Source organism: Oncorhynchus nerka, linkage group LG23 (assembly GCF_034236695.1).
Source record: "Oncorhynchus nerka isolate Pitt River linkage group LG23, Oner_Uvic_2.0, whole genome shotgun sequence".
In the NCBI taxonomy this organism is placed as follows: Eukaryota; Metazoa; Chordata; class Actinopteri; order Salmoniformes; family Salmonidae; genus Oncorhynchus; species Oncorhynchus nerka.
Window position 1 is genome coordinate 12,807,983 of NC_088418.1, and position 22,500 is coordinate 12,830,482.

Genomic DNA, 22,500 nt, shown 5'->3' on the forward strand with positions numbered 1-22,500 from the left:
AAGGGGGTAGATAAAGAGAGAGGGAAATGAGAGAGAGAGAGAGATAAAGATAGAGGGAAACAGATGGAGCGAGAGGGAGATGGGAAGGGAGAGAGAGATAGAATTAAAGAGAGGGAAATTGAGAGGGAGAGAGAGTGAGATAATGAGAGAAATGGAAAAGGTGAGGGAGAGAGAGAGAGGGGGAGAGAGAGAGAGAGAGAGAGACAAGAGAGAGAGAGAGATAAAGAGAGAGAGGGAAACAGATGGAGCGAGAGGAAGATGGGAAGGGAGAGAGAGATAGAATTAAAGAGAGGGAAATTGAGAGGGAGAGAGAGTGAGATAAAGAGAGAAATGGAAAAGGAGAGAGAGAGAGAGAGTGAAGCAAAGAGGGAGAGAAAGGGATAAGGAGAGGGAGAGAGAGAGAGAGAGAGAGAGAGAAGCAAAGAGGGAGAGAAAGAGATAAGGAGAGGCAGAGGGTTGATCCTGTATGTTTTGACAGTCTGCTCTGCTACCATCTGGTGCTTGTGACACACACTCTCTTCCCCCTGCATTAGCATGGAGGCTGTGGTAGAGTCTAAGCGTGGGTAGACAACCTAGAGGCTGTGGTAGAGTCTGAGTGTGGGTAGACAACCTAGAGGCTGTGGTAGAGTCTGAGCGTGGGTAGACAACCTAGAGGCTGTGTTAGAGTCTGAGCGTGGATAGACAACCTAGAGGCTGTGGTAGAGTCTGAGCGTGGGTAGACAACCTAGAGGCTGTGGTAGAGTCTGAGCGTGGGTAGACAACCTAGAGGCTGTGGTAGAGTCTGAGCGTGGGTAGACAACCTAGAGGCTGTGGTAGAGTGAGTGTGGGTAGACAACCTAGAGGCTGTGGTAGAGGCTGAGTGTGGGTAGACAACCTAGAGGCTGTGGTAGAGTCTGAGTGTGGGTAGACAACCTAGAAGCTGTGGTAGAGTCTGAGCGTGGGTAGACAACCTAGAGGCTGTGGTAGAGTCTGAGTGTGGGTAGACACCCTAGAGGCTGTGGTAGAGTCTGAGTGTGGGTAGACAACCTAGAGGCTGTGGTAGAGTCTGAGCGTGGGTAGACAACCTAGAGGAGGTGGTAGAGTCTGAGCGTGGGTAGACAACCTAGAGTCTGTGGTAGAGTCTGAGTGTGGGTAGACAACCTAGAGGCGGTGGTAGAGTCTGAGCGTGGGTAGACAACCTAGAGGCTGTGGTAGAGTCTGAGTATGGGTAGACAACCTAGAGGCTGTGGTAGAGTCTGAGCGTGGGCAGACAACGTAGAGACTGTGGTAGAGTCTGAGCGTGGGTAGACAACCTAGAGGCGGTGGTAGAGTCTGAGCGTGGGTAGACAACCTAGAGGCTGTGGTAGAGTCTGAGCGTGGGTAGACAACCTAGAGGCTGTGGTAGAGTCTGAGCGTGGGTAGACAACCTAGAGGCTGTGGTAGAGTCTGCGTGTGGGTAGACAACCTAGAGGCTGTGGTAGAGTCTGAGTGTGGGTAGACAACCTAGAGGCTGTGGTAGAGTCTGAGCGTGGGTAGACAACCTAGAGGCTGTGGTAGAGTCTGAGCGTGGGTAGACAACCTAGAGGCTGTGTTAGAGTCTGAGCGTGAATAGACAACCTAGAGGCTGTGGTAGTGTCTGAGCGTGGATAGACAACCTAGAGGCTGTGGTAGAGTCTGAGTGTGGGTAGACAACCTAGAGGCTGTGGTAGAGGCTGAGTGTGGGTAGACAACCTAGAGGCTGTGGTAGAGTCTGAGTGTGGGTAGACAACCTAGAAGCTGTGGTAGAGTCTAAGCGTGGATAGACAACCTAGAGGCTGTGGTAGAGTCTGAGTGTGGGTAGACAACCTAGAGGCTGTGGTAGAGTCTGAGCGTGGGTAGACAACCTAGAGGCTGTGGTAGAGTCTGAGCGTGGGTAGACAACCCACTGGATTGGATGAGAAAGAATCAGGGGGACGAGTGGGAGACGGGCACGGTATAATAGATGAATATGATAGCGCTGGGTCGAGTACATACTTAAGTCTTTTCAACTTATTCTGAGTCCAGTGTGAGCTCCTTGAGACACTTGATAAAGGATTCAGATTTCAAGGACTCAGTTGGAGATTTTGTAAACAGTCGATCGCCTATTTTCAAATCCCAAATTCAAAAGATCTGTGTCACAAATCATTGAAATACAAAAAGAGCCACTCTGGTGTAGTTAAACTCTTTCAGAAAAGTCAAGCAACCTCTACACGAGGAAAACAACTCATCCAAAACCCTTGTGTCAACCATAAAAGATAGCTATAGATTCTGAAACCTTCCCATTCATAAGGGCTATACCTTAACTGTACATACGTTAACTCAGACATGCTCTCACTCTGTCAACATGTTGTTACAACTGTGAAGAAAAGGTTTCCAAGCAACAGAAAAATAACAAGCTTGACGTGACAGATTTAATAAAACAAAAACAGTCCCGATATTCAAGCAGTGAGTAAAACTCTCAAACTATAGATACCCTATAAACAAACTATAGATACCCTATAAACACACTATAGATACCCTATAAACAAACTATAGATACCCTATAAACACACTATAGATACACACTATTTATACCCTATAAACACACTATAGATACCCTATAAACACACTATAGATACACTATAAACACACTATAGATACCCTATAAACACACTATATATACCCTATAAACACACTATAGATACACTATAAACACACTATAGATACCCTATAAACAAACTATAGATACACATTATAGATACACTATAAACACACTATATATACCCTATAAACACACTATAGATACCCTATAAACACACTATAGATACACTATAAACACACTATAGATACCCTATAAACACACTATAGATACCCTATAAACACACTATAGATACCCTATAAACACACTATAGATACCCTATAAACACACGATAGATACCCTATAAACACACTATAGATACCCTATAAACACACTATAGATACTCTATAAACACACTATAGATACCCTATAAACAAACTATAGATACCCTATAAACACACTATAAACACACAATAGATACCCTATAAACACACTATAGATACCCTATAAACACACTATAGATACCCTATAAACACACTATACATACACACTATATATACCCTATAAACAAACTATAGATACACTATAAACACACTATAGATACCCTATAAACACACTATAGATACCCTATAAACACACTATAGATACCCTATAAACACACTATAGATACACTATAAACACACTATATATACCCTATAAACACACTATAGATACCCTATAAACACACTATAGATACACTATAAACACACTATAGATACCCTATAAACACACGATAGATACCCTATAAACACACTATAGATACCCTATAAACACACGATAGATACCCTATAAACACACTATATATACCCTATAAACACACTATAGATACCCTATAAACACATTATAGATACCCTATAAACACACTATATATACCCTATAAACACACTATAGATACACTATAAACACACTATAGATACCCTATAAACACACTATAGATACCCTATAAACACACTATAGATACCCTATAAACACACTATACATACACACTATACCCTATAAACAAACTATAGATACACACTATAGATACACTATAAACACACTATATATATCCTATAAGCACACTATAGATACACTATAAACACACTATATATACACTATAAACACACTATAGATACACACTATAGATACACTATAAACTATAGATACACACTATAGATACACTATATACACACTATAGATACACTATAAACACACTATAGATACACTATAAACACACTATAGATACACTATAAACACACTATAGATACCCTATAAACACACTATATATACACTATAAACACACTATATATACCCTATAAACACACTATATATACCCTATAAACACACTATAGATACCCTATAAACACACTATAGATACCCTATAAACACCCTATAGATACCCTATAAACACACTATAGATACCCTATAAACACACTATAGATACCCTATAAACACACTATAGATACCCTATAAACACACTATAGATACCCTATAAACACACTATAGATACTCTATAAACACACTATAGATACACTATAAACACACTATAGATACCCTATAAACACACTATAGATACCCTATAAACACACTATACATACACACTATACCCTATAAACAAACTATAGATACACACTATAGATACACTATAAACACACTATAGATACCCTATAAACACACTATAGATACCCTATAAACACACTATAGATACCCTATAAACACACTATAGATACCCTATAAACACACTATAGATACACTATAAACACACTATAAACACACTATAGATACCCTATAAACACACTATAGATACCCTATAAACATACTATACATACACACTATATATACCCTATAAACACACTATAGATACCCTATAAACACACTATAGATACACACTATAGATACACTATAAACATACTATATAAACACACTATAGATACACTATAAACTATACATATCCTATAAACACACTATAGATACCCTATAAACACACTATATATACCCTATAAACACACTATATATACCCTATAAACACACTATAAACACACTATAGATACCCTATAAACACACTATAGATACCCTATAAACACACTATAGATACCCTATAAACACACTATAGATACCCTATAAACACACTATATATACACTATAAACACACTATAGATACCCTATAAACACACTATATATACCCTATAAACACATTATAGATACCCTATAAACACACTATAGATACACTATAAACACACTACAGATACCCTATAAAACACTATATATACCCTATAAACACAATATAGATACACTATAAACACACTACAGATACCCTATAAACACACTATAGATACCCTATAAACACACTATATATACACTATAAACACACTATAGATACACTATAAACTATACATATCCTATAAACAAACTATAGATACCCTATAAACACACTATAGATACACTATAAACACACTATAGATACCCTATAAACACACTATATATACCCTATAAACACATTATAGATACCCTATAAACACACTATAGATACACTATAAACACACTACAGATACCCTATAAAAACACTATATATACCCTATAAACACAATATAGATACACTATAAACACACTACAGATACCCTATAAACACACTATAGATACCCTATAAACACACTATATATACACTATAAACACACTATAGATACACTATAAACTATACATATCCTATAAACAAACTATAGATACCCTATAAACACACTATAGATACACTATAAACACACTATATATACCCTATAAACACACTATATATACCCTATAAACACACTATAAACACACTATAGATACACTATAAACACACTATAGATACACTATAAACACACTATAGATACACACTATAGATACACTATAAACTATAGATACACACTATAGATACACTATAAACTATAGATACACTATAAACACACTATAGATACACTATAAACACACTATAAACACACTATAGATACCCTATAAACACACTATAGATACCCTATAAACACACTATAGATACCCTATAAACACACTATAGATACCCTATAAACACACTATAGATACCCTATAAACACACTATATATACACTATAAACACACTATAGATACACTATAAACTATATATACCCTATAAACATACTATAGATACCCTATAAACACACAATATATACCCTATAAACACACTATAGATACACTATAAACACACTATAGATACACACTATAGATACACTATAAACACACTATAAACACACTATAGATACCCTATAAACACACTATAGATACCCTATAAACACACTATAGATACCCTATAAACACACTATAGATACCCTATAAACACACTATAGATACTATAAACACACTATATATACACTATAAACACACTATAGATACACTATAAACTATATATACCCTATAAACATACTATAGATACCCTATAAACACACAATATATACCCTATAAACACACTATAGATACACTATAAACACACTATAGATACACACTATAGATACACTATAAACACACTATATATACACTATAAACACACTATAGATACACACTATAGATACACTATAAACTATAGATACACACTATAGATACACTATATACACACTATAGATACACTATAAACACACTATAGATACACTATAAACACACTATAGATACCCTATAAACACACTATAGATACTCTATAAACACACTATAGATACACTATAAACACACTATAGATACCCTATAAACACACTATAGATACCCTATAAACATACTATACATACACACTATATATACCCTATAAACACACTATAGATACCCTATAAACACACTATAGATACACACTATAGATACACTATAAACATACTATATAAACACACTATAGATACACTATAAACTATACATATCCTATAAACACACTATAGATACCCTATAAACACACTATATATACCCTATAAACACACTATAAACACACTATAGATACCCTATAAACACACTATAGATACCCTATAAACACACTATAGATACCCTATAAACACACTATAGATACCCTATAAACACACTATATATACACTATAAACACACTATAGATACCCTATAAACACACTATATATACCCTATAAACACATTATAGATACCCTATAAACACACTATAGATACACTATAAACACACTACAGATACCCTATAAAAACACTATATATACCCTATAAACACACTATAGATACACTATAAACACACTACAGATACCCTATAAACACACTATAGATACCCTATAAACACACTATATATACACTATAAACACACTATAGATACACTATAAACTATACATATCCTATAAACAAACTATAGATACCCTATAAACACACTATAGATACACTATAAACACACTATAGATACACTATAAACACACTATATATACCATATAAACACATTATAGATACCCTATAAACACACTATAGATACACTATAAACACACTACAGATACCCTATAAACACACTATAAACACACTATAGATACACTATAAACACACTATATATACCCTATAAACACACTATATATACCCTATAAACACACTATAAACACACTATAGATACACTATAAACACAATATATATACCCTATAAACACACTATATATACCCTATAAACACACTATAAACACACTATATATACCCTATAAACACACTATAAACAAACTATAGATACCCTATAAACACACTATAGATACCCTATAAACACACTATAGATACCCTATAAATACACTATATATACACTATAAACACACTATAGATACCCTATAAACACACTATAGATACCCTATAAACACACTATAGATACCCTATAAACACACTATAGGTACCCTATAAACACACTATAGATACACTATAAACTATATATACCCTATAAACATACTATAGATACCCTATAAACACACTATATATACCCTATAAACACACTATAGATACACTATAAACACACTATAGATACACACTATAGATACACTATAAACACACTATATATACACTATAAACACACTATAGATACACACTATAGATACACTATAAACTATAGATACACACTATAGATACACTATATACACACTATAGATACACTATAAACACACTATAGATACACTATAAACTATAGATACCCTATAAACACACTATAGATACACTATAAACACACTATATATACACACTATAGATACACTATAAACTATAGATACACACTATAGATACACTATAAACTATAGATACCCTATAAACACACTATAGATACGCTATAAACACACTATAGATACCCTATAAACACACTATAGATACACTATAAACACACTATAGATACACTATAAACACACTATAGATACCCTATAAACACACTATAGATACCCTATAAACACACTATAGATACCCTATAAACACACTATATATACCCTATAAACACACTATAGATACCCTATAAACATACTATACATACACACTATAGATACCCTATAAACACACTATAGATACACTATAAACACACTATATATACACTATAAACACACTATAGATACCCTATAAACACACTATATATACACTATAAACACACTATAGATACCCTATAAACACACTATATATACCCTATAAACACACTATAGATACCCTATAAACACATTATAGATACCCTATAAACACACTATAGATACACTATAAACACACTACAGATACCCTATAAAAACACTATATATACCCTATAAACACACTATAGATACACTATAAACACACTACAGATACCCTATAAACACACTATAGATACCCTATAAACACACTATAGATACCCTATAAACACACTATAGATACGCTATAAACACACTATATATACCCTATAAACACACTATAAACACACTATAGATACCCTATAAACACACTATATATATAGATACACTATAAACACACTATAAACACACTATAGATACCCTATAAACACACTATAGATACCCTATAAACACACTATAAACACACTATAGATACCCTATAAACACACTATAGATACCCTATAAACACACTATAGATACCCTATAAACACACTATAGATACCCTATAAACACACTATAGATACCCTATAAACACACTATAGATACCCTATAAACACACTATAAACACACTATAGATACCCTATAAACACACTATAAACAAACTATAGATACCCTATAAACACACTATAGATACCCTATAAACACACTATAGATACCCTATAAACACACTATATATACACTATAAACACACTATAGATACACTATAAACTATATATACCCTATAAACATACTATAGATACCCTATAAACACACTATATATACCCTATAAACACACTATAGATACACTATAAACACACTATAGATACACTATAAACACACTATAGATACACACTATAGATACACTATAAACTATAGATACACACTATAGATACACTATAAACTATAGATACACTATAAACACACTATAGATACACTATAAACACACTATATACACACTATAGATACACTATAAACTATAGATACACACTATAGATACACTATAAACTATAGATACACTATAAACACACTATAGATACACTATAAACACACTATAAACACACTATAGATACCCTATAAACACACTATAGATACCCTATAAACACACTATAGATACCCTATAAACACACTATAGATACCCTATAAACACACTATATATACACTATAAACACACTATAGATACCCTATAAACACACTATATATACCCTATAAACACACTATAGATACACTATAAACACACTACAGATACCCTATAAACACACTATAGATACCCTATAAACACACTATATATACACTATAAACACACTATAGATACACTATAAACTATACATATCCTATAAACAAACTATAGATACCCTATAAACACACTATATATACCCTATAAACACACTATAAACACACTATATATACCCTATAAACACACTATAAACAAACAATAGATACCCTATAAACACACTATAGATACACTATATATACCCTATAAACACACTATATATACCCTATAAACACACTATAAACACACTATAGATACCCTATAAACACACTATATATACACTATAAACACACTATAGATACACTATAAACTATATATACCCTATAAACATACTATAGATACCCTATAAACACACTATATATACCCTATAAACACACTATAGATACACTATAAACACACTATAGATACACACTATAGATACACTATAAACACACTATATATACACTATGAACACACTATAGATACACACTATAGATACACTATAAACTATAGATACACACTATAGATACACTATATACACACTATAGATACACTATAAACACACTATAGATACACTATAAACACACTATAGATACACTATAAACACACTATAGATACACTATAAACTATAGATACACACTATAGATACACTATAAACTATAGATACCCTATAAACACACTATAGATACGCTATAAACACACTATAGATACCCTATAAACACACTATAGATACACTATAAACACACTATAGATACACTATAAACACACTATAGATACCCTATAAACACACTATAGATACCCTATAAACACACTATAGATACCCTATAAACACACTATATATACCCTATAAACACACTATAGATACCCTATAAACATACTATACATACACACTATAGATACCCTATAAACACACTATAGATACACTATAAACACACTATATATACACTATAAACACACTATAGATACCCTATAAACACACTATATATACACTATAAACACACTATAGATACCCTATAAACACACTATATATACCCTATAAACACACTATAGATACCCTATAAACACATTATAGATACCCTATAAACACACTATAGATACCCTATAAACACACTATAGATACCCTATAAACACACTATAGATACGCTATAAACACACTATATATACCCTATAAACACACTATAAACACACTATAGATACCCTATAAACACACTATATATACCCTATAAACACACTATAAACACACTATAGATACCCTATAAACACACTATAGATACCCTATAAACACACTATAAACACACTATAGATACCCTATAAACACACTATAGATACCCTATAAACACACTATAGATACCCTATAAACACACTATAAACACACTATAGATACCCTATAAACACACTATAGATACCCTATAAACACACTATAAACACACTATAGATACCCTATAAACACACTATAAACAAACTATAGATACCCTATAAACACACTATAGATACCCTATAAACACACTATAGATACCCTATAAACACACTATATATACACTATAAACACACTATAGATACACTATAAACTATATATACCCTATAAACATACTATAGATACCCTATAAACACACTATATATACCCTATAAACACACTATAGATACACTATAAACACACTATAGATACACTATAAACACACTATAGATACACACTATAGATACACTATAAACTATAGATACACACTATAGATACACTATAAACTATAGATACACTATAAACACACTATAGATACACTATAAACACACTATATACACACTATAGATACACTATAAACTATAGATACACACTATAGATACACTATAAACTATAGATACACTATAAACACACTATAGATACACTATAAACACACTATAAACACACTATAGATACCCTATAAACACACTATAGATACCCTATAAACACACTATAGATACCCTATAAACACACTATAGATACCCTATAAACACACTATAGATACACTATAAACACACTATATATACCCTATAAACACACTATATATACCCTATAAACACACTATATATACCCTATAAACACACTATATATACCCTATAAACACACTATAAACACACTATAGATACCCTATAAACACACTATAGATACCCTATAAACACACTATATATACACTATAAACACACTATAGATACACTATAAACTATATATACCCTATAAACATACTATAGATACCCTATAAACACACTATATATACCCTATAAACACACTATAGATACACTATAAACACACTATAGATACACACTATAGATACACTATAAACACACTATATATACACTATAAACACACTATAGATACACACTATAGATACACTATAAACTATAGATACACACTATAGATACACTATATACACACTATAGATACACTATAAACACACTATAGATACACTATAAACACACTATAGATACACTATAAACACACTATAGATACACTATAAACACACTATAGATACACTATAAACTATAGATACCCTATAAACACACTATAGATACCCTATATACACACTATAGATACACTATAAACTATAGATACACATTATAGATACACTATAAACACACTATATATACCCTATAAACACACTATAAACACACTATAAACACACTATAGATACACTATAAACACACTATAGATACACTATAAACACACTATAAACACACTATAGATACCCTATAAACACACTATAGATACCCTATAAACATACTATACATACCCACTATATATACCCTATAAACACACTATAGATACACTATAAACAAACTATATATACCCTATAAACACACTATAAACACACTATAGATACCCTATAAACACACTATAGATACCCTATAAACATACTATACATACACACTATATATACCCTATAAACACACTATAGATACACTATAAACACACTATAAACACACTATATATACACTATAAACTATACATATCCTATAAACAAACTATAGATACCCTATAAACACACTATAGATACCCTATAAACACACTATAGATACCCTATAAACACACTATATATACCCTATAAACACACTATATATACCCTATAAACACACTATAAACACACTATAGATACCCTATAAACACACTATAGATACCCTATAAACACACTATAGATACCCTATAAACACACTATAGATACCCTATAAACACACAATAGATACCCTATAAACACACTATATATACACTATAAACACACTATAGATACCCTATAAACACACTATATATACCCTATAAACACATTATAGATACCCTATAAACACACTATAGATACACTATAAACACACTACAGATACCCTATAAAAACACTATATATACCCTATAAACACACTATAGATACACTATAAACACACTACAGATACCCTATAAACACACTATAGATACCCTATAAACACACTATAAACACACTATAGATACCCTATAAACACACTATAGATACCCTATAAACACACTATAGATACCCTATAAACACACTATAGATACCCTATAAACACACTATAAACACACTATAGATACCCTATAAACACACTATAGATACCCTATAAACACACTATAGATACCCTATAAACACACTATAGATACCCTATAAACACACTATAGATACCCTATAAACACACTATATATACCCTATAAACACACTATAAACACACTATAGATACCCTATAAACACACTATAAACAAACTATAGATACCCTATAAACACACTATAGATACCCTATAAACACACTATATATACACTATAAACACACTATAGATACACTATAAACTATATATACCCTATAAACATACTATAGATACCCTATAAACACACTATATATACCCTATAAACACACTATAGATACACTATAAACACACTATAGATACACACTATAGATACACTATAAACTATAGATACACACTATAGATACACTATAAACACACTATAGATACACTATAAACACACTATAGATACACTATAAACACACTATAGATACACTATAAACACACTATAGATACACACTATAGATACACTATAAACTATAGATACACACTATAGATACACTATATACACACTATAGATACACTATAAACACACTATAGATACACTATAAACTATAGATACCCTATAAACACACTATAGATACACTATAAACACACTATATATACACACTATAGATACACTATAAACTATAGATACACACTATAGATACACTATAAACTATAGATACCCTATAAACACACTATAGATACGCTATAAACACACTATAGATACCCTATAAACACACTATAGATACACTATAAACACACTATAGATACCCTATAAACACACTATAGATACCCTATAAACACACTATAGATACCCTATAAACACACTATATATACCCTATAAACACACTATAGATACCCTATAAACATACTATACATACACACTATAGATACCCTATAAACACACTATAGATACACTATAAACACACTATATATACACTATAAACACACTATAGATACACACTATAGATACCCTATAAACACACTACAGATACCCTATAAACACACTACAGATACCCTATAAACAAACTATAGATACACTATAAACACACTATAGATACCCTATAAACACACTATATATACACACTATAGATACACTATAAACAAACTATAGATACACTATAAACACACTATATATACACACTACAGATACCCTATAAACACACTATAGATACACTATAAACAAACTATAGATACACTATAAACTATTGATACACTATAAACTATAGAAAACCTAAAGATTAAATATAAAAAACCTAAAGATAAAGTAAAGAAAAAGAAACTGAGAAAGAAACCAATGGATATGAAGGGTCTTATATTACATGTCTGTACAGACACAGGAGTGTGTGAGAGGTTGAGCATAAGAGGAGTGAGACAGACCGTGTGTGTTCGGTCTGTGTGAGTGACTGAATGTGTGTTAGAGGGAGTGAGTGACTGAATGTGTGTGAGAGGGTGTGAGTGACTGAATGTGTGTGAGAGGGAGTGAGTGACTGAATGTGTGTGTTAGAGGGAGTGAGTGACTGAATGTGTGTGTTAGCGGGAGTGAGTAACTGAATGTGTGTGAGAGGGAGTGAGTGACTGAATGTGTGTTAGAGGGAGTGAGTGACTGAATGTGTGTTCGTTCTCTGTGAATGACTGAATGTGTGTGAGAGGGTGTGAGTGACTGAATGTGTGTGAGAGGGAGTGAGTGACTGAATGTGTGTGTTAGAGGGAGTGAGTGACTGAATGTGTGTGAGAGGGAGTGAGTGACTGAATGTGTGTTAGAGGGAGTGAGTGACTGAATGTGTGTTCGTTCTGTGTGAGTGACTGAATGTGCGTGAGAGGGTGTGAGTGACTGAATGTGTGTTAGAGGGAGTGAGTGACTGAATGTGTGTGAGAGGGTGTGAGTGGCTGAATGTGTGTGTTAGAGGGAGTGAGTGACTGCATGTGTGTGAGAGGGAGTGAGTGACTGAATGTGTGTGAGAGGGAGTGAGTGACTGAATGTGTGTGAGAGGGAGTGAGTGACTGAATGTGTGTGAGAGGGAGTGAGTGACTGAATGTGTGTGAGAGGGAGTGAATGACTGAATGTGTGTGAGTGGGAGTGAGTGACTGAATATGTGTGAGAGGGAGTGAGTGACTGAATGTGTGTGAGAGGGTTTGAGTGACTGAACGTGTGTGAGAGGGTGTGAGTGACTGAATGTGTGTGAGAGGGAGTGAGTGAATGAATGTGTGTGTTAGAGGGAGTGAGTGACTGAATGTGTGTGAGAGGGAGTGAGTGACTGAATGTGTGTGAGAGGGAGTGAGTGACTGAATGTGTGTGAGAGGGAGTGAGTGACTGAATGTGTGTGAGAGGGAGTGAGTGACTGAATGTGTGTTCGTTCTGTGTGAGTGACTGAATGTGTGTGAGAGGGAGTGAGTGACTGAATGTGTGTTCGTTCTGTGTGAGTGACTGAATGTGTGTGAGAGGGAGTGAGTGACTGAATGTGTGTTCGTTCTGTGTGAGTGACTGAATGTGTGTGAGAGGGAGTGAGTGACTGAATGTGTGTTCGTTCTGTGTGAGTGACTGAATGTGTGTGAGAGGGAGTGAGTGACTGAATGTGTGTGAGAGGGAGTGAGTGACTGAATGTGTGTTCGTTCTGTGTGAGTGACTGAATGTGTGTGAGAGGGAGTGAGTGACTGAATGTGTGTGAGAGGGAGTGAGTGACTGAATGTGTGTTCGTTCTGTGTGAGTGACTGAATGTGTGTGATAGGGAGTGAGTGACTGAATGTGTGTGAGAGGGAGTGAGTGACTGAATGTGTGTGAGAGGGAGTGAGTGACTGAATGTGTGTGAGAGGGAGTGAGTGACTGAATGTGAGGGAGAGGGAGTGAGTGACTGAATGTGTGTGTTAGAGGGAGTGAGTGACTGAATGTGTGTGAGAGGGAGTGAGTGACTGAATGTGTGTGAGAGGGAGTGAGTGACTGAATGTGTGCGAGAGGGAGTGAGTGACTGCATGTGTGTGAGAGGGAGTGAGTGACTGAATGTGTGTGAGAGGGAGTGAGTAACTGAATGTGTGTGAGAGGGAGTGAGTGACTGAATGTGTGTGAGAGGGAGTGAATGACTGAATGTGTGTGAGTGGGAGTGAGTGACTGAATATGTGTGAGAGGGAGTGAGTGACTGAATGTGTGTGAGAGGGTTTGGGTGACTGAACGTGTGTGAGAGGGTGTGAGTGACTGAATGTGTGTGAGAGGGTGTGAGTGACTGAATGTGTGTGAGAGGGAGTGAGTGAATGAATGTGTGTGAGAGGGAGTGAGTGACTGAATGTGTGTTCGTTCTGTGTGAGTGACTGAATTTGTGTGAGAGGGAGTGAGTGACTGAATGTGTGTGAGAGGGAGTGAGTGACTGAATGTGTGTTAGAGGGAGTGAGTGACTGAATGTGTGTTCGTTCTGTGTGAGTGACTGAATGTGTGTGAGAGGGTGTGAGTGACTGAATGTGGGTTCGTTCTGTGTGAGTGACTGAATGTGTGTTAGAGGGAGTGAGTGACTGAATGTGTGTTCGTTCTGTGTGAGTGACTGGGAGCGTTAATGGTGACTGAATGTGTGTGAGAGGGAGTGAGTGACTGAATGTGTGTTCGTTCTGTGTGAGTGACTGAATGTGTGTGTTAGAGGGAGTGAGTGACTGAATGTGTGTTCGTTCTGTGTGAGTGACTGAATGTGTGTGTTAGAGGGAGTGAGTGACTGAATGTGTGTTCGTTCTGTGTGAGTGACTGAATGTGTGTGTTAGAGGGAGTGAGTGACTGAATGTGTGTTCGTTCTGTGTGAGTGACTGGGAGCGTTACTGGTGACCACGTCTCCAAGAGAAGCTCCATATCCATCTGTATTTCTCAAGAGTTGAACGAAAGCATTCTCACTGTCAACTACCATCAACATCTGATTACAAAATATCAAGATGATCTTAGATTTATCAAACCAAAAGTATCTGTAAGGCCAATACGGCTTCTGAAATATCCACTCTTCTCTTGTCTGGGGTTCGAAGGCAGTGGAATTACTATTGAGAGAGGCGACATCGGGCATCTGGTAACCCGTTCCTGTACAGCTGGAGGGACGGTGGGGACAGATCTAGGATCTGCTGACCATCGTATAACCCTAACCCTTACTATATGAAGGAAGCCATTAGATCAGACCCTAGATCAGCATCTAGGTACTTCGTAGTTTGGTTTGTAGTTCTACCGACCCCTCCGGCTGTACTACAACTATATGCAGGAAAGGAGTTGGGATATAGAAGGGGGCGTTACCTTCCCCTCACCCCACCCCCCTCCCTCTACCTGTGGAAATGCCACATCATGCAAGTCCCGCCCACCAGTACTCACTGGGCATGCTCCAAGGGGGCGGTCATAAGTGTGCTCTCTATGATAGGCCAGGCAGGAAAAGGGGGCGGGGTGTCTATTCTACTAGACCAGCGCACCAACTCCGATCCTGGAGAGAGACTCGGTGTGTGTGGGCTTTTTGTTCCAGCCCAGAACTAACACTTATCCCAGTTTTACAGTTACTGGTGGGCTGGAACCAAAGGATCTCTCCGGGACCAGAATGGGTGACCGCTGACCACCAGGCAGAGAGAGGACAACTAGCGGGGAGAAGATAGAAAGAAAAAGGACTTCTACAGTAGAAATAGCAGCGACTTCAGGTTTAGCGCGTTCCCTCTCAATCGCTTGGCTTTGGTCAAATCAAAGCGAATCAAACCAAAACAAGCAGGACTCAGAAAAGATGTGGAAAGACTACCGACCAGCCATCTCCTTCTCCTTACTCCGTCTCTTTTTCTCCATCCGTTTCAGTCTCTTCTCCTCCCTGCGCTTGGCCTCCTCGGCCTCCTGGCTGCGACGACACTTGTGGAAGTTCTCCACCACCACGCCCACGAACATGTTGAGCACGAAGAAGCTGACGATGAGCAGGAAGGAGATGAAGTACAGGAGCATCCAGGGGTTGTGGTTCAGCTGCGGCTGGAGGGGGAGACACACGTTAACGAGCGCTGTGGCGACGTTCTAACTGAAAACGCTGTGTGTGTGTGTGTGTGTGTGTGTGTGTGTGTGTGTGTGTGTGTGTGTGTGTGTGTGTGTGTGTGTGTGTGTGTGTGATGCCAGGACACCGTCACACACCTACCTATCCTGCTGCTCCAGTCAACACTTTAAATCATAGATACGAATGCATAAATCCCTGCATGAATAATTCAGTTAATTTTTTTAATACTAAACAGTATATCAGTAAAGCTAAATGTATAAATAGACCCAGTGCACAGGGCATGCGGAAGAAGCAAGACGAGTGTTGGATGTTTGTTTAATGTTGGACAGTAAGCAGCTGTCAGTAAGATCAATAAGAAGTCCCTAAAGCACAGACAGAAATGCTGACGTAAAAATCAAGACTTCTCTGCCTCTGGCCAAACAAGCCTTTGTTCTACAGCAGCTACTGTATCGCTAGGGAACAGAGTGTGTGTGTGTGTGTGTGTGTGTGTGTGTGTGTGTGTGTGTGTGTGTGTGTGTGTGTGTGTGTTTTCCCATGTTATCAGGACCACAATGTCCTGACAAGTCATCAGAATAGAAAAGAAAGAGTCAGGACTATTTTCATGTCCTATTTTAGGCTTAAGTTAGGGTTAGGGTTTTGGGGTTAAGGCTGGGGTTAGGGTTTGGGGTTTGGAGTTAAGGGTGGGGTTAAGGGTTATGGGAATCCATTTTTACTCCCCAAAAAGTTGTGAAGTGTGTCAGTGTGCGTGTGTCTTTCTGTACATATTCTACTGTATCTTAGTCTATGCCGCTCTGACATTGCTCGTCCATATTTTTATATTCTTATTCCCATTCCTTTACTTAGGTTTGTGTGTATTGTTGTGAAATTGTTGGATATTACCGTTAGATATAACTGCACTGTTAGAGCAGCATTTCACTACACCCGCAATAACATCTGCTAAACATGTATGTGACAAATAACATTTGATTTAATTTGATTTGACATGTTTGAGAGCACAAGGAGAAAGGGGACTTGGGTTTGATCATGATGAGTTAAGTCAGTGTGGGTTTGATGCTACAGTGTATTAGCATAGGAATTAATGAAACAAACAACGGCGTGTTTTGAGGGTGGAGTTTTTGTCTGATGTTACAGTCTTTTCAAACTGCTTTACACACAAAATCTTTTCATGTCACACGATTTTTTTTACTTCTCACTCAAAGTGCAAAACTACACACCAAATGTGAAAAACCATCAGCTATTTCTCAGCCTTTGACTCAGTTGTCAATTGCATAAAACACTTTTTTCCAAATACTACACACAATTCTCAACCTAAAACACAAAAATCGAACAGGAAGTGACTTGCTTTCCTTTTCCAAAACACAACCAATCAAAATGCTACACTTATTCACCAGGTCACACACACACACTCCTCACATGTGCAAACACTAATACCTTAACTGATCACTAACCAATCACTGCTTTACTGTAGTATAGGCCTATAAATAGGTCAAAGGTCAGATTACCTGTTTTGATGGATGCCAACAATGGACAGAGGGCAAGAGGAGTAGGAGGGAGAGGAAGAGGGAGAGGAAGAGGACGAGGGGAAAGAAGAGAAGGAAGGAGAGGCATCTCTAATGAGATTAGGGAAAAATGTGTTGATCATGTGTTCAACCACGGTTTGACCAATTTGAGTCGATTTACAGTGGCGTCCATAATTCGAACCTTCAGAAATTAGAACAGATATGCAACTATCTAATGACTATTTTAGCATTACAGTAATGTACTGTAAAATATGTATGACTGCATAGTATTGCATAAACATTGGTAACTCTAAGCCATCCATTTACTGCACTGCATTGAATGAATAAGGTTGGTTATCATGCTGTACTACATTTTTTTGTACATTGTTTACAGTTCCTATGCTGAACACATACTGTGTTTGAATTCTGTACAGAGTGGAAAGGCAAAGACATCATGGAGGACGAGGATGCTTGTTTACAGATGTACAAGAGACTGCAATTATAAATATGGTGTATGTGGGGACATAGAGGTTGCCTCTGTCCAGGGTTGGATACGCCATGCTAGGAGATGCTTCCCTCCATGTTTGGCAAGAGAAAACCTATCTTGTGATGTGGACGAAGTATCGTGACCAGACTCAGGCCGGAGAAGAGATGAAGCGTAGCTTAGCACTGGTGACTGCCCCCCTAACAATTCCTGGACTGCCCCCTTGGGACGCCACACACACAATTGTGTTCTTTACTATATTCTAAAGAATATACTTTTGGTTTACATATGTTTATGGTTTTGTTGTATGCTACTGTACACAACAGTAATGTTTGGCCTAATAAATATTATCTGTTTCTACATTGCATTGGTGTTTACAGTATACTTGTTACCCCTCTCAGCACATTACTTTCACTGTAGAACATTGTATTGAAATGTAGATATAAGCATATGAAAGACCAAAGAACTTTAGATTTAGAACAACAGTGTTTACATGGTATATCCAAAAATGTACTATTATGAAAGCAGTGTTTGCCATTTGATGCAAATGCTTCATTCTGACATGTGTTTATGGCATTTTGAATGCAGTGTTACATGTTGAAGGAGATGTGAGGCATTTTGCATTTTGTGTGTGCAGTTTTGGGAATTGTGTGTAGAGTTTTGAAAAAAAGGAGACATTATGAAAACTTGTGTAAGCAGTTGGAAAAAACTTTAAGACAAATGTAGCACTTATTCTTTTTCAGTCATTACCGGATGTCTAATTAATCCCTATGTGTGTTTATTTCATAAAAACACCTGCAAAAATAAAATGTTTTATCATTAATTTAAATGGGCCTCCTTTGCCTAAGTCTGATCGTGTGGGGGTTAGGAAAGAAATTTGAAGATATTTACATACACAGCCCTGATTGGCTGATAGGAGCCCACCCCTTACCCAGATGAACGGTCATTGGTGTATTATTCTGTCGGTCAAAACGCTCATTCCACATGAACAGGCTGAAATTCCAGCCATTTTTTTCAAACAGCTTTTAAACAAAAAGTTACTTTCACAATTTCAGAGTGTTATTTCGATCTCCTAGTGTGGAATATCATAAAATAGAAAATGGAAGATCACATGTTTTCCTACATTGCCCCTTTAAGAAAAATGAAGCACTTTTCTTATCTCAAGAATGTCTTACCTTCTGCAAGGATCAGTTAGATGGTTTCCATGAACCTGTGTATATAAATTGCATCGTGTGTGTGTGTGTGTGTTGTATACCTGTTGGTTGACTCCCACTGCATCTAATCCATCATACATGATATCAACCCAACCATCCTTAGAGGCCAGCACGAACAGAGACATCAGAGCCTGGCGAGAGAGGGAGAACATCACACATGATATCAACCCAACCATCCTTAGAGGCCAGCACGAACAGAGACATCAGAGCCTGGCGAGAGAGGGAGAACATCATACATGATATCAACCCAACCATCCTTAGAGGCCAGCACGAACAGACACATCAGAGCCTGGCGAGAGAGGGAGAACATCACACATGATATCAACCCAACCATCCTTAGAGGCCAGCACGAACAGAGACATCAGAGCCTGGCGAGAGAGGGAGAACATCACACATGATATCAACCCAACCATCCTTAGAGGCCAGCACGAACAGAGACATCAGAGCCTGGCGAGAGAGGGAGAACATCACACATGACATCAACCCAACCATCCTTAGAGGCCAGCACGAACAGACACATCAGAGCCTGGCGAGAGAGGGAGAACATCACACATGACATCAACCCAACCATCCTTAGAGGCCAGCACGAACAGACACATCAGAGCCTGGCGAGAGAGGGAGAACATCACACATTTACGTCGTTTAGCAGACACTCGCATCCAGAGTGACTTACAGAAGCCATTAGGTTTAAGTGCCTTGCTCAAGGGCACATTGTCAGATTTGTCACTTAGTCGGCTCGAGTTTCAAAACTTTCGGTTACTGACCCAACGCTCCTAACCGCTATGCTACCTACAGTAGGTTGTGTTATCATCACAAGCATCAGTCACAAACAAGGTTTCCACGAGGGCAGTTTAGAAAGAAAGTAGTGGAGATACAACATCTCTGTAAGTATTGTGAATGGTTCCTGTGTCTGGTTGTGTTGAGTATGGTACCTGTGTCAGGTTATGTTGAGTATGGTTCCTGTGTCTGGTTGTGTTGAGTATGGTACCTGTGTCTGGTTGTGTTGAGTATGGTTCCTGTGTCAGGTTGTGTTGTGAATGGTACCTGTGTCTGGTTGTGTTGTGAATGGTACCTGTGTCAGGTTGTGTTGTGAATGGTACCTGTGTCTGGTTGTGTTGTGAATGGTACCTGTGTCAGGTTGTGTTGTGAATGGTACCTGTGTCTGGTTGTGTTGTGAATGGTACCTGTGTCTGGTTGTGTTGTGAATGGTACCTGTGTCTGGTTGTGTTGTGAATGGTACCTGTGTCAGGTTGTGTTGTGAATGGTACCTGTGTCAGGTTGTGTTGAGTATGGTACCTGTGTCTGGTTGTGTTGTGAAGTACCTGTGTCTGGTTGTGTTGTGAATGGTACCTGTGTCAGGTTATGTTGAGTATGGTACCTGTGTC

The 22,500-nt window shown here is 36.7% G+C and overlaps 1 pseudogene; it reads right to left on the reverse strand.

Annotated features, from left to right (window-relative positions):
- The window catches only part of LOC115107174 (voltage-dependent T-type calcium channel subunit alpha-1G-like), a 444,217-nt pseudogene that overhangs the window by 62,803 nt on the left and 358,914 nt on the right, over positions 1-22,500 (reverse strand).